Source organism: Cryptotermes secundus, unplaced genomic scaffold, assembly GCF_002891405.2.
Source record: "Cryptotermes secundus unplaced genomic scaffold, Csec_1.0 scaffold579, whole genome shotgun sequence".
Classification (NCBI taxonomy): domain Eukaryota; kingdom Metazoa; phylum Arthropoda; class Insecta; order Blattodea; family Kalotermitidae; genus Cryptotermes; species Cryptotermes secundus.
In genome coordinates this window covers 50,209-73,088 of record NW_019719366.1, presented here as the reverse complement: position 1 = coordinate 73,088, position 22,880 = coordinate 50,209, and the positions used below count along the sequence as shown (strand labels likewise).

Sequence of the window (22,880 nt, the reverse complement as noted above, 5' to 3'; positions counted from 1 at the left end):
ACACAAGGCGGGTTCTAGCAGTATCAAGTGTCACGAAGCTAGCAGCGCACCAGTCACTCACGGAATCAATATCAGATGGTAGAAGAGGCAATCGTGTGGAGAGTTAATGACGCGGAAAAATTTTAGATCAGCAAGATTAAAATTTTACAATTGTTAATAATATTACACAGGCCATTAATGAATACGCTGAAAAGAAAATGCCTCAGGAAAGAGACTTGCGGCACACCGGAAGTGACTTGAAACGGTTAGGAGGGAGGGTATTAGAAAGGCGACCTCAAGGTTAAGTAACTGCGAAACCAGTTAACGTACCCATCAGAAAATCCAAGATTAGATTAGGGGATTAGGGGGGGGGCGAGGTCCGAAGAATCTGGAAGGTCAAAGTTAACACCGCAAGCTTGAGGTTAACTGCAGACAACAGGAGCCNGGAGCCATAAGGTCAAAAAAAAAAAAACTCTACCAAATTTGTAAATGTAGATTTAGAATTGATGAAGCCATGTTGGTTTGGATTTAGCTTAACGTAATAAGAGTGACAATCGTGAATTCAAGCAACTTATATAAATTACCAAGAATGTCGAAATCGGAGGAACAGACGTCATAAAATACAAATTGCTTGCTCCCGAGTCCTCTGATGTTTTGACAACAAATGCCGAGACAGTTTTCGAAATTCGCATGAGTCATAGCCGAACCACTCATGACTGGATCGTTGAAATTGGCCATGATCAAGTGGAAAAGGCACGATTTAAAATAGCACTGAAATGATACTTAAATGCACATACATTCTACTCTGTTGATGAATACTTATTGTCTAGAAAATAAGTTATGTATCTTTAAACAGCCTTGTGTGTAGTCACTGTGTATTCTTGGTTTCTCTAATGTGAGAATTCCATTGGGACTGTACATATGTTTTGTATTTATATGACATATTCTACATCCTACAGCCATTTTGACTAACTTTGGATTCATGGAATGCAATGTAATGTAATGTAATGTCGAGTTGCCTCCATTACCTGCTGGATTCACTATAAAATCATTAGCTGCAGCGCGAGCTCCCGCTTCAGGTGTAGTAGGGGTAACTATCAGATCAGGGGCAAACAGAACGCCAAACACCAGTGCTACTTATTAGAGGAAATTTGTCATCCGCAAAGGAAATATGAAAGGAAACATATGAGTTAAATTTAGTTTTGAGTCCGCGCTCAATTGCTCTTGCAGTGACTTGTGTACATCATCAGGAGTAATCGAGAGACAAATAGGGACTTAGACCATTCAGTTTTTGTAATAACGAGTAAGGAAAGAGTGTTGCAAGCACAGATGAGTGGCTGTCTACGAACTTTAACCTTATCAACAGCAGATATTCCCACAGGGGGCGTAATGGTGGCTGTCTTCTTTATATGCCTGACGGTTTTTAAGCCGTCAGGATCAGGTAGCACTGTAGGCCCAGAGGGTAAAATTTTAACCGTAGAAATAACAACAATAATAAATATAATGATGTAAAATACATACTCCCTATAAAGAAAATACTTTTTAAAACATGAAACCTGAATTTTACCTTGAATTATGTTTCTCCTTTTACAATATTTCCCGGCAAAACAGCCGCTTCCTGTGGTAAACTTTCATGTTTCCCCATACAAATTCTTCCTCATGCCAAAGCAATGTGAGCAGAGTACACAGCCCGGTTGTTGGTTAATTTATGCGGCCAACATGAGAGCTATGAGATGAAATTGATGTGTGACCCACGAATCTTGTTTTCTTGTACATAGGAAAGCTTTTCTTGTAAAGCTTTCCAGCGCTACGCCTCAAACTTGCGCTGCATAGGACTTAACTATTGGAAAGAGGAAGAAAGGGAGGGAGGAGAACAGAGAAAGAGAGGAAGGAAAGCGAGAAAGAGGAAGGAGGAAATGAAAAAAGGGGCAGAGATAGAAGGAAACAAAAAGAGGAACTCAGGAAAGCGAGAGAACATTTGTTTTGACTGTATATAAATTTGTGTATCATGACACCCAGGTTACAACATACTCCTATAAGTTACAAATTAACACTTTTTAGATGAGTTATTAACTGTGTCGTCCATAGATATCCAAGTGAAGGCATAATAAATATTCTTTCTCCTATATGGGATTCTTTCCTGCACGTAAATTTCTGAATTCAGATAAATTTCAATTAGGTTATATTGAATTGCTTAACATATTCATTTAATACTGTCTCGTCACAATAATGTTCTGTATTGTCATGTCCCATTTGAAAACCTAGATTTAAAAAAAAAACTGTAATTTTACCTGATTTACTTGGGCATGAAACTGCCTCTTGTCGCAAGAGATATACGGAAATGGCGGTGAATATAGGAAGCTGAAGAGGGAAACAGAATCCAAAGACGAAGAAATAACCAGTAAAATCAACTACGTAACTCTGGTAGCTCAACTCGATTCTGAGCCAGTTCTGTTCACTGATCCTTGATCTGTTATAATCCCATCTCCTTCTGTTTTCATGAATAAATTGCGATGTGCCTCGTTGTGAATCATCCTAAACTGCTGGCTGCATCCTCCTCAGGTCTGCATATTATTCTACAAACTATATTTTCAAGCATTTCTACATTACACGCTTCCATTAATTAAGGGACCACATTTCACACCCTAACCGATCACAGTGGCCGCGAGGTCCAAGACATGAACCGTCTTTGCCCGCTTGAACACTGGGATCGTGGGTTCGAATCCCACTCTTTGTACATTTATTCTGTGTTTGTGTTTTTCTGCGTGTAGGAAGCAGCTTTGCGACGGGTTGAACCCCCGTCCAAGGAGGGGGTGTATAGGATTAAGAACTGGAAAAAGCGGCCAAGTCCCAACAAGAGCCACGGATAAATAGAATTCACACCAGTACAAAATATCTACAGATAAATTTTATACCACGGAACAACGGGGTTGCGTAGTTGCTTGAGTTACTGTGCTAAAAGTCGGAAGGTCGCCGGTTCGATTCTCGATGAGGTCATAGATATTTTCAGTTGACCCAATACTTTCAGCGGCAACGCACTGTAGCCCTGGGGTCGACTCAACCTCTAACAGAAATGAATACCTAGAATATTCTTGGGGGTAAAGGGCGGACGGCGCGTAAGGCTGAACTCACCGTCATCTGTGAGTCGATTGTCTAGAAAATGTGGGAGCCTGACGTGTCACAACTCTATGGGCTTCCACGGCCTGTTAAATGAATAGCTTCTAATGTTGGTTGAGGCACTATGATACAAGCCAGAAGGTCGCTGGTTGAAGTCCCGATGAGGTCATTGGATTTTTTTTTTGCAATTGACTTAATCCTTCCCGCCGTACTATGGCNCTTTTTTTTTTTTTTTGCTTTCTTATAGTTTTATAAATTGAGATTTGGTGTATAAGACTGCATTTGTGATGCTACTATGTTGCTGAAAAATGATGGAAAGTCCTTCAAGAAGTTATTCTCGTGATTTCATTATGAACCTCATAAATAAATTTTATGTGCAAAGAAATTACTTCTTGCAAGTTGTTCGTGAATATATGCTAGTGAATATTATGTATCTTAGACAGAGAAGTATTTAAAAACACATTAATTTAATATATAAATATGGTAAAGGAGGTAAAAAAAAGTAAAGGTATCCCTGTAACAGGCCGTGGAAGCCCATAGGGTTGTGAGATGTTGAGGTTCTCACGTTTTCTAGACAATCGGCTCATAGGTGGCGACAAGGTTGTCAGCCCTACGCGCCGGCCGCCCTTTATCCCCAACAGTATTCAAAGAATATTCCTGGTACTCATTTCTGTTAAGAGGCTGAGTCGACCCAAGGGTCATAGTGCGGTTGGAAGGATTAGGTCAATTGAAAAAATCCAATAGCCTCATCGGGGACTTGAACCCGCGACCTTCCGGCTTGTAGCATAGTGCCTCAACCAACTACTCTACCGCGTGCCCCAAAGTTGTCTCTGTGCTTAATTAAGTACGAACACTGCCATGAAGATATGTGGTGGAGTGGAGGTATGGCGCCACCTTTCTTGGACTCGGCAATAGATGGAGATAATTGGTCAGCCACACCCTTGTCGCTTTATCCCCGGAGATATCACCCCTATCACCCATTGGTTAGGAGTCTAAGTGGGCTCCAGAGCAAGCCTAGACGCTGTGGAGCAGAGAAAAATTCCTTGTCCTGCCGGGAATTGAAACCCAGCCGTCTAGCTGTTAGCCCATCTCTATACCTACTGAGTTATTCCGGATCTAATACACAAACAAGAAGAACGTAAATGTTACAGCTTTCTACAGCCCCTCGTACAGATACTGACGCAAGAGATAACGTAAACAGAGCAGAGCACAACAATCCATCCTTGCTCTGATTGCTTCATCGATTCTGAAGTTCTCGAACTTTGATTTAGTTTGACAGTTGCTATTTATTTTTATTCAAAAACATTATGGATTTTTAAATTTCTGCGATGGAAAAGGTGACTGAAAACACTTAAAAGTTAATTTCATCAAAATTATATATGCATAAGTAAAACTTCCTTATTCAGCAAACAATTCAAGGACAGAGTCGACCATGAAGCCCCCAAACTTAAGCACCAAAAATATGATAAGGTGCGCCTGGTTTGGGCTATCTCGTGCTTCAGGGGGCCGTGCGTGATGCGGTTTATTGTGTGACCACCTCAACATACACAATATGTAAGGCCGGATGAAAGGAATATTTTTAAATTTGAAAGATTTTGGCCCAAACAATCGTTGTCTACTTGGGTTCTATCCCAGAATTTGCCTGGAGGGAGTAAGGGAAACTAATACATCAATCACAATAACTTACACCCCGACCGATACTCGAAACCAGTACCTTCCGAATACGAGTCAGCAGTATTGCCACTAATTCGACCTGCTCGGTCAGGCAACTCTGATGGACGACAAGGGAGCAATGGTGAAATGATTATTGCTAGGGGAAAGCAGAATAAACCCAAGAGAGAAACCTGCCTGGCCGTTCACAAGGTACCTCACGTGAAGTCACCAGGGACAGAACCAGAAGCTTCGAGGTGAGAAAGCACAGCCTAATAGCCCGAGCTATGGCGAGGACTATTAATATATCGAACATCTGGTATAGGTGTGAAATGTCTTTTTTCTGACATAAGAATTCAGAAATAACCACTCACAAGACAGCATCTAGGATAAGAACGAAACCGGTGGAGGATTCTTTAATTGAATAAAATGTATTTCCTGTATCAGCACATTATCATTTAATGCAACTTCAATATTCAATATAAAATTGCAATCTAATCACAGTAAACATTATGTACATATTCATTCATCAATGACTCTGCAGCCCTTTGTTGAGCCCTGGCCTCTTTTTTAGTTTCATAATCTTCTTTATACAAAAGGTAGGACTCCTTGGACGGGGGATCAGTCCGTCACAAGGCCGCTACCTACAAACAGGACAACACAAACACGGAAAAAATGCACACAGATTCCCACCGCGGCGGCCCGGTTTCGATCCCGGGTCTGGTCAAGTGGGATTTGTGGTGGACAAAGTAGCGCTGGGACGGGTTTTCTCCGAGTACTTTGGTTTCCATTGCCAATCTTCATTCCACCAAATTCTCCATCATCATAATCACCTAGGGCAGGCTACAATAGGCCAATAAGTGGCCGCCGTGCCGAGTGGACCCAGTTGGACTCCACCCCCCCACTAAACAAATTTAAAAGAATAAAAAAAATGCACAGAAACATCCATGCCTCGAATGGGATTCGAACCCACGATCCCAGGTTTTGAACAGGTGAAGACAGTTCATGCCTTAGACCGCGCGGCCACCGTGATCGGTATACATTATGTACACCTATATAAATATACATATGTAAATATATTGTATATACGAGTATATGACTGCTCTAGGCAAATTCACGGACAGTTCCTCTATCTGGAAAAACAGCCTCCTTCCGCATTCTTTCCAGTTCATCAATCATCCTATAATTCCACGCTATATAGTCCAGATATTGACACTAACCCACCATTTTTTTTTTCGCACAGTTTTCAAACAAACCTTCTCTAGCTCTGACACCGCCGTTTTCAATATTCTTATTTCTAAAACAAAATGTATTTTCTTATTTTTGGATCATTACATGAACGTAACCATTGGACACATGAAAACTAATACGAGATCTGAAATTCTCACAGTAGCTACTATGAGGAACGCCGTTGTCCGGGTTGTAACGCCATGCAGTCGGGTAATCATTACCGACCTTGCGGAGAAACGTGCTGTCTCCACGCCCAGGAGAGAAGGCCAAGTTAAAATAGAGGCAACACGTTCATCCGAAACGTCCTTAACAATTTAACATAGCAAACGGCGTCCCATCTCATAAAGCAGTAATCTTCAACAAAGCTAGTAATTTCAGTGCCATCCACAAATCGCATATTTACCAATAAGGTGTCAAACATAGGTTCGTGATTTCGAAGACTTTTATGAATTTAATGAATTAGTGCAACACAAAAGCAGTGATATTACAACATCTAACAATGTTAGAAAGTTAACCAAGCTCCATTCTCTGTACAGAGGCAAAAATGCAGACTAGGCAAGCAGAGTTACAATGCACAGTGACATGTTGCAGGGTTTACCTGGAAGAAAGCAGCGCACGAGAGCCCCACCGTCCCGGCGACCTGACGAACACTGCCGCCCGCTAGCTAGAGAGCTGCTGCTGTGACGTCACAACGCATGCGTCGCGGCGCTAGGCGCTGTCATGTGTCGAACCATTTGCATGAAATTAATTAAATAATTTGCATCCAAAGAAACTTAGCAGTCCTGTTGTAAAAAGGAAACATCAGAAGGATGTCTCCTGCTATAGACGTCTCCATCCATACTTCAATAGGATGTTCCAAAATATATATTCACAAAATACGGATTGAGGAAGCGTGTAACAGTCCCAAGAATCTAGTTGAATTGCTTCTCGATTACATACCAACATTCTGCAATTATGAAAATAAAGAACTGTACTTTTTTATCCATGTTAGGTGGGTCCCTTGTTACCACATCATGGCGCGTCCTCAGGTTGCGGATGGAGAAGACGCCCTCCAGGTAAGGAGGGAAGCTGCGAATACACTGAATAAGCAGTCGCGGACAGCCTACAAAGGGTGGTCCTCCAGCTTTGGGGTTGGGCGTGGGACTAACAACTCCTCATCGTAAAAATAAGATTGTTACGAAAATGTTCAAAAAGCCTCGGATCTGAACGAATCCTCTGGATAAACGACCTAGGTTAAAGAAAGTGGATATCTGGCTAAGGATACGGGTCTTCTAAATACGCCAATGAACCTTAAGGTTCCATAAAATGCTGGGAAGTTCTTGAGTAGCTGCACAATTGGCGACTTCGCAAGAAGGGCTCTTATGCATGGGTAGGTTCATGAACAATACAGTGTGTTGACGGGCAATCCTCAGTGCCGGGGTTTCCATATTAGACATACTACATTGAAATATTATTTTATAACAGGTAAAAAGGTGAATCTATTCCTGTAACAGGCCGTGAAGGCTCATAGCGCTGTGAAACGTCGAGGCTCCCACATTTTCTATAAAATCGACTCACAGATGGCGGTAAGGTCGTGAGCCTTACGCGCCGGCCACCCTTTACCGCCCAGGAAGATTCCTGTACTAATTTCTGTTAGAGGCTGAGTCGAACCGGGGTATTAGTGTGGATTAAGTCAATTGAAAAAATCCATGACCTCGTATGGATTCCAAGCCGCGATCTTCCGTCTTGTAGCATAGTGCCTCAAACAACGACGTTACCGCGTGCCCCCAAGAAGTAAAGAAGGAAAATATTATGTATATATATATATATATGTGTGTATAAACTGTCTGCTACTCTTCTATTTCCAAATTTCTACTATGTCGTCAATATACACTGTGACTGTGTTATATGAATTGCAACGTGTGCTGCGAAGTATTATAATTAATTGACGCTGTCAAGACAATAGTAATCATGCTTAATATTCGACACTTCCTGGGTTTAGAACTCAGTCCGGAAGTCGGCCATCCTAACTGTGGTTTCCACGACATTTTCCTTTTAAATCATTTTCAATTCATTATCCACTATCGACCTGCCATCCTATATTATGGATTCTGCAGTAGTGAGAGAATCACTGAAATTCATAAATAAATAAGCAACCAATGAAAATATAAGGATTATGGAAAATAATTTGAAAGTAATTTATGCATTTATCCATAAACAAATATGCCACCGTTTTATCATATACGAATAACACGAAACAATTCGTTGTCACACAAATATTTCCCCTCAATATATACATATTTACGGTTATAAATAACCTCGCAAACAAAATTATTACTAATTACATAAAATGTATTAATATTGATAGCTAAATCTCATTGGTCACTCTCAGGTCATAAAATATAAATTTTAACGGAACTGCTGTTAAGTTTTTAAATTGTTAATGCCAGCCAATGAGCTCGGTAGTCCCTCTATCGAATCTGAATTTAAAATTTAAGCATAAAGAGGGTTTCATTAAAATAAACAGGCCAATAATTTAGCCTGGTAATGATATTTAAGGTCGACGTCTTACTTACATATGGAGCTGAGCCCTTCTTGAGGAGAAGCCAAATCTGCAGCTACTCAAGAAGTTCCCAGCATTTTATGGAACCCTAAGGTTCATTACCGTGTTCAAAGAGCCCTCCACTGGTCTCTATTCTGAGCCAGATCAATCCAATCCCATCCCATCCTGTCTCTTCAAGATCCATTTTAATATTGTCACCCATCTACGTCTTAGTCTTCCCAGTGGTCTCTTTGAAGTCTACATTTATAAATAGTAAGATTATATATTTAAACTGTAAGACTTTTATGTAAAATTATATGACAGCATACTATATCAGCAACAACATTATATAAAGCTTAAATAAAATAACTGTTACCCTTATTAAAATGTTTTCATCTGACAAATTACATGGTATCACAGTCATATTCGTTTAATAGGTTATGTTATCTACAAGCAGACTTTACCCTAGCTGTGCCCCTCACAACATATTTATGTGTAGCATTTGTTTGGGAATTGGGTCGCAGTACCACCGACTTGCGTCAGTACATGGCAGATACAGAAATGCTCACAGCTACTTAATGTCATTTGTTACGCTTAATTTCTCATATAGTAGGCCATGCAAATGCGGCGTTTCACCACTGCGTATAATTATAGGTTACTCTAACTTTTCCATCTCCCCTTTCCATGTTCCATGGGTGGGGGTTATCAAATGACTGTGCTCTCCTCTAATGCATCGTTAGTGTTTCATGCAGCACTTGAGGCGTAATGTTTTTAAAGCATAAGCAACAAAATTTTATAAAATTGCTTCTTCTAGCTTTGATATGCCTATTTGCTTTATTTTTATTCATTCAGGTCTGTTACACTAGTCAATAATATAGAATGATTTGATTACACCGTCCAGTGTGACTTTATATATATATATGATGGCTTTACATGTTTCGGTCAATTGATGGTCATCTTCAGAAGGCAAATAGCAACACTTGAGGCAGCAACTATTACATAAATCATAGAACATCAAGAAAATTGTCCAAAGTTTTGTATATAAAGATTTTAAATTAAGCTAAAATGTGGTGAGTTAAAATATTTATAAAATTCTTAATATTTAAAATCTTAACCCGCTAAAGTTCGTGTCTTCGTGCCCCTTCTATCAACGGAAGATTGGGTTGATTTCCGCCTCATCAAAGAACGAAAGGAGAAGCAACTCAACAACAAACACAGACTCTTAATCGACTATATAAGGAAAAACACTGCCCGCAACTCCAAGGACGTTAATCTACCCAACCTCCCGTTGATAGAAGGGGCATGCAGACACATACCTTAGCGGTTTAAGATTTTAAATATTAAGAATTTTATGAATATTTTAACTCACCATATTTTAGCTTAATTTAAAATCTGTATATATACTATATATATAACTTTTGACAAATTTGTTCTTGATGTACTACGATTTATGTAATAGTAATTTCCTCAACGTGTTGTTATTTGCCATCTGAAGATGGTCATTAATTGACCGAAACATGGAAAGCATCATATATATATATATATAAAGTCACACTGGACGGTGTAATCAAATCATTCTGCGTGTATAATACTGCTTATCTGCTGCTCGCGAAATTTGATATTGCGAAGTACCACTGAGGTTTGTCGACAGGAGTTTATCACCTCTAATAAAATTATTTGTCATTATTACATAGAGCTGGCGCTTATGTGACGACTGAAGTATTTCTGTTTCATAAATTTGTCTAATATATTTTCGAGGACACGCCATATCTTGAGCAGACAATCTCACGGAAGCAAACTCGCATGTCTCTGTTTCACGCCCTGTGTTGCAAATAGAATCTAGTAATTTTATGATGATGACGAAACCATCTACGTCACTATCAGATAATGGCGCACCATCAAAGATGTTTTAGGCACAGCAAGTGCAGTAAGCCAGTATTCATGCTCTGTGGGCCATCACTCGGACCGCTCTGTCTGCTGCTGTAGACGTGGAAGATAAGTATATCTCCTCCCAAGACTCTCTATTATGCGCAGTTGGAGTCCAGGAAACTCAGGTGTAAGCACACAGCTCTATTTTAACACTGACTGCTTGATCAATATCTATACCCACTTCATCTAAGTTATATTTAACAAGAGTTGAAAGCCGAGGGCACGAACAAAACCCGCACAGTGTACTGTGCAGAAGTTCAAAGGAAAGACGGTAAATATATGCAATGTTTTAGAAGTCTGTTTCTGTGGTGTGTATGAGGAGAATTGAGGCAACAAGTAGCGGGACAGTGGTTGCAGAAGTCTGTGAGAAGTAGGGGAGATGACGTACTGTAACTAAGGCCCTGTTATAACCGAAATATCCTGCAATCCCAGTTTATTTAATGGACTTGACTAAATCCAAAGCTTATTCTGTTGAAATCTGCCACGTCTAAATAAACGGAGAACACTACACTGTGNCAATGTTTTAGAAGTCTGTTTCTGTGGTGTGTATGAGGAGAATTGAGGCAACAAGTAGCGGGACAGTGGTTGCAGAAGTCTGTGAGAAGTAGGGGAGATGACGTACTGTAACTAAGGCCCTGTTATAACCGAAATATCCTGCAATCCCAGTTTATTTAGTGGACTTGACTAAATCCAAAGCTTATTCTGTTGAAATCGGCCACGTCTAAATAAACGGAGAACACTACACTGTGTCCTTATACATGGCAAAGCTTATAATTGTGTTACACATTAGTTCAAGGACGTCTGCATTTTCCACTCTTTCACAGCCAATAAATAGAATATGCCTCTGTTATTGCTTCCCTTTTTCTTATTTTTCATTACAGATTATTACAAAACACCGATGTATTAATTCTACCATTTCTTCTCTACATACGGCCAGAATAAACCCCTCTGCATCCCAGAAGACTGTGCCCATCACCTTCGCTGATGGCACTGTCTTTGCCTTCTTTTTTGATGGAGAATGCAAATGGTGTCATTCCATAACCTGCCGTTTCGTTTCAGGCTCGAAATGGTGAAACTAGCTTTCGTCACCTGTCACAATACAGAGCAAAAAATCATCGCCTTCGTATCGATATCTCTGCAGCAGTTCTGAGGTGATGGCTTTTCGCTGACATTTGTGGTCTTCGGTCAATAACCGCGGGACCCAACGAGCACAGACTTTCCTATAGCCCAAGCTTTTGAATCATCTCCTGTACTGCACTGTGCCCTATTCCATGTTTTCGGGCTATTGTGTCCACAGTCACACGCCTGTCATCTTGAATGATCTCATCCACTCTTTCCTTGCTGCGTTCAGTTGAGGCTGTTCGAGGACGACCGCTCCGAGGCTCATCTTCGATGCTGGTTTTCCTGTCTTTAAAATATTTCACCCATCTCGCACCCATGCACACACTTCCATAAGCACGTTGAAGTCTGGTGAATTTCTGCAGCAGGGATTTCCTCTTTCACAAGAAATTCGATGACAGTGCGCTGGCGAAACGACATATCGTTGTCGGCCATTTTGTTAGGAGTGATACTGGTCACGTGATGCAAGCTATTGACGTCACAAGACACTCAGGGTTAGCACAACAGCTGGTTCCACCTACCACCATACTCTCCTTCGTCTGATGTTCCCAGGTTGCATGCAAAAGAAAGTTGCTCATGACTTTCGGTACGACCTACGTCAAACACATTTTTCTTAGAAAATCATATGCAAGAGTCAGTCCTTTCATTCTCACATTCAGTAGAAGTAACAAGATTTCTTATTACTAAATATGAACCTTAAGTAATTATAGGAAGGAGTATAATCTGTACTCCTCTCCCCCCTTTTCTCTATGGTTCTACAGACCTTTTGTTGGACCTTGGCCGCTTTTTTTCAGATTCTTAATCCCATACATAGCCGGTAGGACTCCTTGGACGGGGGATCAGCCCATCGCAAGGCCCCTATCCACACATAGAACACAAACACAGAATAAACGCACACAGAAGTCCATGCCTCGAGTGGAATTCGAACTCACGATCCAAGCGTTCCATCGGTGAAGACGATCCATGCCTTAGACTGCCCGGCCACTGTGATCGGCAGTACGATCTATTGAGATCTGTGGCTGAAACATGTAACAGTAACCGTAAGAGGCCTTGGAGGCCCATATGGTTGTGAGATGTCGAGTCTCCCACATTTTCTAGACATTCAGCTCACAGATGGCGGTAAGGTTGTCACCCTTACACGCCGGCCTCCCTTCACTCCCAGGAAGATTCCTGGTACTCATTTCTGTTAGAGGCTGAGTCGACTCCAGGGTCAGAGTGCGCGGCAGCTAGAAGTATTGAGTCAGTTGATAAGTTCAATGATCTGGTTGGGAACTGAACCCGCGACCTTCCAGCTTGTAGCATAGTGCCTCAACAGTAATAAACAAATATAAAAGCACCATTACATATTGTAGTTACGTAGTCTGAAATTGTAGAGTTTCTATATGTCTGACGTAACATGTCTTTCCAGTATAATATACCCACCTTTAGGCTTCGGTTTCTCACGTGTGTGTGCATGTTGTGATGAGAATCCTGTAGTGTGACTGTATACGTCTTTATAAAAATAAAGCTTATATGAATGTTTAGAGTGATCATTTTGAAGTGCCGTTTCCTTTCTTCTTATTCCCACGTTCCCTGCCGCACTGGCACATGTTTCCGGAAAGTTAGCCTGCCTATACGAGTACCCCGCCGGTCACGGTAGCCGAGCGGTCTAAGGCATGCACTGTCTTCGCTCGCTTGGAAATCGGGATCGTGGGTTCGAATCCTACTCAGGGCATGGATGCTTGGATGTTTGTGTGCGATTTTCTCTGTTTGTCTACAGGTAGAGGCCTTGCGACGAGCTGATCACTCGCCCAAGGAGTCTCACTGTATCTATAAGATCTACAAAAACCGAAGTGAAAGGAGTTCATGGAGGTAGGCCTAGGCCCACTGGGGCTGTAGTGCCAAGGAAAAAAAAATACGAGTACCCCACTAGCTGATTGCATATCATAACCACACGCAGGCTCCTACAGTGGCCTTATTCTGGTAGGAAATGCGTGTAGTCTAACGGCAATATAATTTTAGCGCATAAACATCGCGCAGTTTTTCATTATATATGAGTCATTTGATAAAATTGTAGCTGTTAATTTCTCGTTATAGACATTTATTTTGTATCCTTACACGATATTCTGCAATAAAAGGGGGAAAACAAAGTATTCACACGCAGAAGCCATCAAAATTGTATAATTATATGAGATTTGAACTTTCCACATTCTAGGTCCTAGAAAGGAGTAATATTCTTATTCACTGCCGTGGAAACTTAAAATCTCATATATTTATACAATTTTGATGGCTTCTGCGTGTGCAGACGGAGAAGCAATATTTTTATCCGAAACGTCGGTAAATATATCCTAGATTCTAGGAAATGTTGCTTCTCTATCCCTTGCAGGGATCCCAGATTCTTTTCCGCTCTCCTTAATCCTACTGTTTGGTTCTAGAGTCACTCCCCCGGCCGTTCATCTCCCTACATCTCTAACACGAATTACACGATCGTCTTACACTTCTACCGTGTAGACAGACCCAGCACATTCTTGTGAAGCGTCGGTAAACCTTTGCCACATTACAAGGAATCACTTCTCAGATGATAGTACTATTCAATTTGCTGTAAAGAACGTCAAAGAAGAATGCCGTCTTATGGGATGTGGCGCCGTGTAGATATTTTGTTAACCGACGTTTCGGAGGAATATATCGCCTCCATCTTCAGGGCATAAGAAATCCGCGAGCGATGAATCAGCGTGAGCAGGTGTCTGTAGTTATAAGAACGTCAAATAACACCATATCATGTATAGGGTCATTAGAACATATGTCGGTTAAACAAAATTTCAGTGTCGATGTACCTTCCTCATTCACCCCACACCGGGATCAGCATTGCAACAAACCAGGACTACGTCCTGTTTCCATAATTCTTCATCATACGATCATGTGGCATATACATAACACAGTAAGCTGTTAAACAACTTACATTGCTGAAGTTTCTTCATCACCCATTGCACCCTCACATTGTACTTTACAATAGGCCACGACCCTTATTGTCTATGAGTTCATCAACATCCTGTATATACACACACACAAAACAGCGTGTTGTTCAACTATTCGCACACTTCAGCTTTATGCATGAGTACCCTAGACTAGAATAGAACTTGTTAATTGGCTGGACCACCTGCCATTTGTTTTCATCTGTAGGCTCGAAGTCTCTCTTCAGACCGTACACAAACCCCACTTCATCTCCTCGAGTTAAAGAAATCCGCCTCTTGCCCTCGGATGCGGTCGTCCAAATCTCCATCGTGCATTGTCTTGCTTCACTATAAGACAAAACTAATTCAAACTCGCACCAGAGCTTCTTTCTACATGCTCGTAGGGGAGGAGGAATATTCCAATTAACGTAATTGAATAGGAAAACAAGCAGTGACACGCCACATCAAAACAACCCAGCAGAATACAATTTAATCTAGATGATTCAGCAGTGAACATAGCGGTCGGAGAGCTAGAGCCTTCTTTCGTGTTCAGAAGATCCCAGGAAAATTCTCGGCCCCCTTTCCCGAACTCACTTTAAGAATATTTGTCATATTCCTCAATCCTTCGAGACTTTTCTCAGAAATGTCAATTTATTTTTATTATTCTCCTGTGTCGATGTTTAATTTGTTGTGTTTTTAGATATGATTGCTTATAAGTTAATTAATTAACAGATTATCATTTAATATCAGCTTAACAGCAAACAAGAGCACAGCATGTAAGATTGGAGGTTTTCACGGAGGTGACTATGAAGAATGCCGTCTTCCGGGATGTGGCGCCGTGCAGATCTTGTGTGAAACGATGTCTGCAGCCATCTGCTCACGCTGTTTACTCGCTCGCGGATTTTTCTACACTGAAGATGGAGGCGATACGTTCCTCCGAAACGTCGGTTCACACAAGATCTACACGATGCCACATCCCAGAAGACGGCATTCTTCAAGAGGACATCACTTTAAAGGAAAACGCAAACGAGCGCCATATGCGAGTGAACAGTAATCCTGCTTCTTGATCGGCAGTTCCGTGTTCATAACAGATTCTTTCTTTACTTCTTTCTGTTGCTTATTTGCTATCATCCAACCACTTCACGACGTAGCCTGAGCTACTGACAGATCACTAAAGAAAGTAACAAAGCAAGAGAGATAATCCCTATTCAAGTTTCGCCAATAACAGCAGCTGTAAGCGCAAAAAGCTGGTGCAGCCGTTCGTTTCACCGCCCGCGGCTTTGTGCCACGCGTTAGCAGCTCCTTATATCCTTTCCGGCCGAGCCCTTCGAACACTTTAAGTTTAGGAGCATGGGGGCACCGAGTTGCAAGTGACCCCTTGTAGCAGCTTAGATTGCCGCTACCTCCGTAGTTGTAGAACTCACCCGCGCTGCGTTTTTCCTTACTTCCTTCCCTTCCGTGGTGTGATATTATAACAACGCGTTGCCAGGCAACAGCTTTATAAATATGTTCCTACATGAAATAAAGATGAAGCTGTGTTTTCTATGTATTTCGCGCCGATCAGCAGTGGAACAACGGGCTTATGCAACGCGTTTCTAAGCAACGGATCGATAAACAAACTTCCGCGTAAGCGGTTACGTCAGCAAAAATAAAGACTGTGTTTTCTGTCTGGTCTCTGCCGAGTGCTTGCTAAGAGACGTGAATGCAGTGACAGTTCGAGGGCAGTTACGAGTCAGTCATAAGCTAGAAGAGTGAGTCCAGAAGAATTTTTGGTTCCGAGGTTTCAGAGTGTTTGGAGCTGAAATAGCAAGAAGACTTCACAATGATCTGAAGCCAGCGCTCGAGATGATCAACTCAGTCTTACATATATGTGCATGCATTACGTATGTATGTGTGTGTATAGATATACAGCATGCAACAATATTTATGCATATATGTATTTAGAAATTCGTTAGTGTATATACAGGATGATTCACGAAGTTTTACCCCGGCTTATGGTACATATTCCTGGGGTTATTTCCTGCAAAATTTCCTTATAAACTTTTGGTCGATTTTCAATAATTACGGAGTTACAATAGATTTTCGAAACGTATCAATGTGAATGCAGCGCTATACTTCCCCCCTGGGCGACCTTGCGATCCAGTCAGCTGTGTCAGCAGATAAGCTGACCGGCTGGAATGTTGCGCCATCCTAGGGAAAGCGATCCAGTAGTGAAGTGGACGTTGTGTTGGTGACTGTGAAGTTAAGATGCTGTACACATTTTCCACTGAGGAATACGCCAATATGGTGTTTGTTTTGGGTGTATGTGATGGAAATGCAATAGCCGATGCTGCCGAATATCACCGGCGTTATCCTAATCGCAGGATTCCGAATCCTAAATCCATTAGCAGTACATTCAACACATTAAGACAAACTGGTTCTCTCTCCAGCGTTCGTATACAATACGAACGAAATCCTCAACGTGAATTGTGCGAAGAAGAAACCATTCTCGATGCTGTAGAGCGCATTCCTCGTGCCAGTACAAGACGTCTAGCTCGGCGGTTCGGTGTTTCTCAGTCCATGGCGTGGAGGACTCTTCATGAGAACGGGCTACATCCTTATCATTTACAACAGGGGTCTCCAAATTTTTCGAACCGCGGGCCACATTAGGTAATTCAGCACTTTCAACGGGCCGGATAAAATGAGAACTTAATAACTCTAGGTATGTTATATTTTAGCGTCCTGTTACATTGATTCATGTCCATGGTTTATGTTGACCTTCTTACAGTGTATACACTTTTTCACCTTATTCTTCACTTCCCCACTACATGTTTCGGCACTAATGTGCCATCTTCAGGTGTCTTTATGCACGTTAAACTATTGTACTGCATGCCTTAATGTCTTCATTCTAAAATGACTAAAATCTGTATTCATCATATAGGATGATGAATTCTAAATAATAAAACTTTTCAGGATTCTTCCTACGTCGCACTCAAACACGCGAATTACGCCAATCCTCTTTATGTGAGCATTCCTCCTACATATATTTGTGTATCGTGTTCTGTGTTGTGTTTTGCTCCTGTTACTGCATGCGTTGTACTGCTGGATCTGTGTGTGTGTGTGTGCATCACACATCAGTTGAAATCTATGAACAAGTATTTTTTTACCAGTACTCATTGGAAAATTAGTTTAATTGGCGCATTTCAGCACAATTCTTTCGCGGGCCGGATAAAATCACATCGCGGGCCGTAGTTTGGAGATCCTTGATTTACAACAAGTACAACACCACCTACAACCAGGAGACCGTGCTCTTCGTCTGCAGTTCTGCAACTGGTTAAATGGAAATCGGCAGTTGTACCGCTTGATAATGTTCTGCGATGAGGCACAGTTTACACGGGACGGGGTCAACAATAGTCACAACTTACATGTTTGGGCAGACAATAATCCCCGTGCCACGATAGAATCGAATTTTCAACACCGATTCAGTGTCAATGTCTGGTGTGGTGTTCTGTATGATCAGCTAATCGGGCCGTTCATTTTATTGCATTTGGGGCTGGATGAAGGACATTGTGTACCAGGTAAAGGTACAAACACGTGAAGCGTTGCTTGAACGTATTCTGGACGCGGCGATGACAATAAGGAACAAACGTGTGGAACTGCGAAATGCTACGAGCGCGGTTCATACGCGTGCGACGCGTTGTGTTGACATGCAGGGAGACATTTTTGAAAATCTTATGTAAATCCAGTCGTCTTCTAAAGCACTACAGTTTAAAGGAAACAGATTGATAGAAGGTTGTGATATGCAACCATTGGTATGTTTACAGAATGGGATGCTGAAAATAATGTAATTTTGTAACATAAAATAGATGAAAAATGTTGCACAAAGCAAAATTAAGAAATTGAAAATAAAACTTGGTTTTAGAATGCTTCTTTCCTAAAACATTAACGATTTAAAAAGTGTTTGTATTGTATTTCTAATTTGTTTTGACTGAAAATCGAAGAAAAAAAGATTTTTCGCCAGTTTTCAAATTACTGTATCTCTTTAATTATTAGTCGGATACCATTAGTATATTAACATTTTTTGTTCCAAATTACCTCAGGAATGCCCTCCCTAAGTGGGGGTAAAACTTCGTGAATCACCCTGTATGTATGTATAACTTTGTGTTACAAGGTAAAAGGTTATCAAATTTTAAATCGCTGAGAGTTTTATTTTAGGCACTTATCAGTGAAGCTGATCACTCACCTCCATGTACTGCCGAGCTCAAGAAGGACGGAGCTGTACTTGTACCCCTCAATATGTCTTCATTGTATAGTGCTTAACTAATTAAGCACAGGGATAATTTTACAGTACCAATAGATCACATTATAAAATACATATTTTTTCAAATATACCTATACAAATATCTGCCTTGTAAGCATGGTGTGTGTATTACAGTAAGGAATTGAATGCCAGATTTAACATTTAATGCTCGAGTTCGGAGACTCCTCTTTGACACGTCACCGGCAATGCTCTTGTATATTTTAAATTATAAGCTTCGTAACCTCTATTCAGAAGGACATATTTCAGGAAAGGAAGCAACATTTGTAATTTCTCGAACTCCTTGTTAAAATGAACAGATGCGTATGCAGCATAATACGTCCAGTGGCGGAGACAGGTCTGTGGGCGGTAAAGTACTTCTTTGAGTTTCACTCGAGGACAGTCGATAACGAGGCTATTTATCGAGCTACGTGAAAAGAGTTGGAACTTTGGCGACAAGAACAGCACATGGACATGAAAGTTCCCAGATGTACTGATCACGAGACGTGCCACTCTTACACTGACACTCTCCAAGGAGAGCCGAAGAGAAACGAGATGAAGGAGCTTTCATATTTTTCAATTAACGAAGAGCCCCTCCCCCACCCCCTCTTGCCGCCATCTTCATCAGTTAAATGAGGGAGCGAAGAGAGTAGAAGGGAAAACTGATTTCTGCTGGAAATTGGTAACTTGGAAAGAAATGGTCTACAGAAGGGCTTTGTCAGTCAGAGAATCCAGGAAACAAGGAAATGGATCCTGTCCCAAGGCAAAACGCGAATTTCATTAGTACAAGTCAACCAATCCGGATTCTGGCTTCCACATTTCTCGAAGGTTTAGTCTCCTTATTAACTGCGTTCTACAAGACAATCCCAGTCTGATGACAGTCGCTCGGTAAGACTGGTATCAGGCATGAAACATTTCCTTCGCCTGCCCTACTGATTACGCGCTTATTAATTTCTTGATAGGATACAACTGCAAAACATAAGCATAATTTTAATATGAAGTATTGAAAGCTATCCCTGTAACCGGCCATGAAGGCCCATAGGGTCGAGGTACCCACATTTTCTCTACACAATCGGGTCACATATGGCGGTAAGGTTGTCAGCGCATAAGGCTTTACTCCCCAGGAAGATTCCTGGTACTCATTTCTGTTGGAGGCTGAGTTGAACCCAGGGTCATAGTGCGGCTGGAAGGATTAGGTCAATTGAAAAAAAAATACACCTGATCGGGACTTGAACCTGCGACCTTCCAGCTTGTAGCATAGTGCCTCACTCAACTACGCTACCGCTTGACCCTAATATAAAGTATTATGTATGTATATATGTAATATGTAACAGCTACGTGTACTGCCACTGCTATTATGTGCAATTTTATTTTCTCTATACCACGCATATTAATTTTTACTTTCTTTTTCTTCTTCTTTGTTCGACGCCTCCACGTGGTATGTGTTACTATGAACTTATAGACTTGTATGTCATTAATAAAATATTATATAATTATCATCTTAGGTGTGGCTGAATTATATTTCCTTCGCCGTTCCACAAAAACATTTACTTTCCTGAAGTGAAATATGATCTTAATTTGTAAGATTAAAATTTATTTCTCGACATTGTTTAAATGTTTATTTATTTGTAGTTTATTTAAAGCCGTGGACAGTAATTCGGACTATACAGCAACGGACATTTGGATGACAGCCAGAAATGAATATGCAAAGAAAGTGGTAGGAGAACTTGGTTCAGTCGAGGTCCCATCCTGTTATTTGCTTGGAGAGACTTAGGGTCCACGAAGGCCTTAATAAGGGTTGGCGGTGTCCTGGCCGAGAATCTAACCGAGCATCTCCCAAATTCGAGTCAGAAGCTTTAAAATTTAATCAACTTTCTCGGTACAGCAATGACCTAACTTCGGAGGTTATACGGAGTCCACAAAGATGGAAAGATCTTAAATATTGAGAGACAGGAGAGCACACTTTTATATTTCAAAATACTGTGACGAATATGATCACTGCTAGGCAACGGTTCGGTAACACATATTCCCGCGGCAACTAAAAGCCGGAATAGTTCATTATTAGTCAACGGCTCGCCAAAAACATGTTTCGTAGGAGATGATGAAAGAGAGAACAACAGAGGAAACGTTTGAGATGGTAATGCATATTCGTTTTGGCTGGAAGTTAGTTCAGTCCAGGAGATTTCAGTCTGAATGATTTCTCCTTCGTCATTCACTGCAGTAGAAGAGAAGACACTTGTAGTTCAATAAGGAATGGAGCGAGTATTAGGAAGTCATTGATTGTTAGTTGTTATAATTGGTTGTAATTGCAATCGAATGACCAATAAATCCAATCATGCAACCCAGAACCCGCTATATTCGTAACAGAATCCCGGACACGTGACAATACTAATCGGACATTTGTCTTCGGAGGCTGTGAAAAACTAAGACATATCTCAGTTGAGGTGGTTGTAAAATTAACAGAAATTTTAACTTGTTACCATCGGAATAGAAATGTAATTACATCAATATCCTTTGTAAAGCAAATCAATGAATCAATCAATCTTATTAGTAATGACTTACCCTGTTTGATTGAACTCGGAAGGTGTCCCCACACAAAGGGGGGGGGGGAGCAAGATGTCAGAGTATTCTGTACATCCGATTACATAGGCTGGCAAAGCGTTGAGCTCCCCTCACGTGATGGCGGTAGAACAGCCCCTCGAAGAAAACAAGTATAGTCCGTATCACATGACAACTGGAAAACAGAGGTAATTTATTATCGAATCTGAATATTACGATTTAAATGTAAAATTTGTTAAAAGAATTGTATGCCCTTCTTTGTATTTCTCTTTACAAAATGCCTAACACTTAAATTACACACCTGCGTATGTCCCGCGTTAACTTTCTTTGAGAAGCCATTGACTATAAATCATGTTTATCGTGGATCTGACTGTACAAAAGAAGTAAAATTACGTCATTCTAAATATCCAGATTGTATGATGATTGATGAATAACAATGGAAAAAATGTGGAGGTAAGGTGTGATGGAATTCTGGAATTTGTATGGAGAGACTGAAGAAAACTACGAAAAACTAAGTGCAGATCGTCGTCTATGCCTAGTTTGGTGCTGATAATTTTATCTCACCACAAATTTATTTAGGTTTTGAAATGAAAACATATTTCCATAACATTCACGCCACTCGTCACTTTCTCTTTATTATTATTATTATTATTATTATTATTATTATTATTGTTGTTACATGACTACAGGCAATATATCATTCGCGTTAAATGAGGGAGGTCTTGAAAATAACAACGGAACTCTGTAATAATAGATTAAATTAGACAAACACCAGTGAAACCACCATAGGGGCTATAATTAAATTAAAATATCTGACATCGAATTAATGAGGTGAGAGTAATTATCTGGCGTATCATAAAAATAATTCGTATCGTGAAATCAAATACGTATGTATCAAATAAGTACTTAAATCTGTTGTTATGTATGAGCATTATAAAGTCGGCCTACAGAACAACATGACTTTTATGTGCTAAATGAAACACAAAAATTTGAAGAATATTTTCTCCCACGATGCAACTCATTTAGCCTGGTAGAAGGAAAAACCTACTGCCTGCATCTTCAGGACGAAGACTAAGTGAAGACAGGCACCAGTAAGAAAGAAGCAGGATTGTAATTTGAATTTTATTATGTCCAATGAATAATAGATTTTCAACTAGTCTAGCTGCCAAATTCTCCTAACTCTCTCTCGGCAGTTTTCGACCACGTATCAATGTTATAAAAATGCATGGTCGACTGTGGCTTAGTTGGGAATAAAAAAAAAGAATATTAGAAAAAGCGAGATACAGCGACTTCTTCTTACAGGTTAACTTCAAGATCGTACTGATAATGTGCCTAATTACCCAACTTCATTTAGCATAATCGTTATCGAGAAGCTAGCAGTCGTTCAACTCCTCTAGATATGCCACGAATTTTATGGCACCCAAAAGTTTATTACTTGTTCAATTGAATCTATTCTTAACCAGGTGATTCTACCCACATCTATTCTTTTGAAGCCAATTTCTGTATTATATCCACTTCTACGTCTGGGCTGTCCAAGTGTTTTCTTCACTTCGCAATTTCCATTGAAAAT

The 22,880-nt window shown here is 40.7% G+C and overlaps 1 protein-coding gene across 5 annotated transcripts in view; it reads right to left on the bottom strand.

The window, feature by feature from the left end:
* Nucleotides 1–21,454, bottom strand: part of LOC111864797 (thrombospondin type-1 domain-containing protein 7B) — a 245,009-nt gene extending 223,555 nt beyond the window's left edge. For 2 of the 5 annotated variants that reach the window (XM_023852312.2, XM_023852345.2), the window contains exon 1: nt 6,575–6,621. The gene's annotated coding sequence lies outside the window, so the exon portion shown is untranslated. Of the gene's footprint in view, nt 1–6,574; nt 6,633–21,313 lie in introns of those variants that run through there. The other 3 variants (XM_023852328.2, XM_023852339.2, XM_023852322.2) reach the window with 3 other exon arrangements.
* Nucleotides 21,455–22,880: the final 1,426 nt, after the last annotated feature.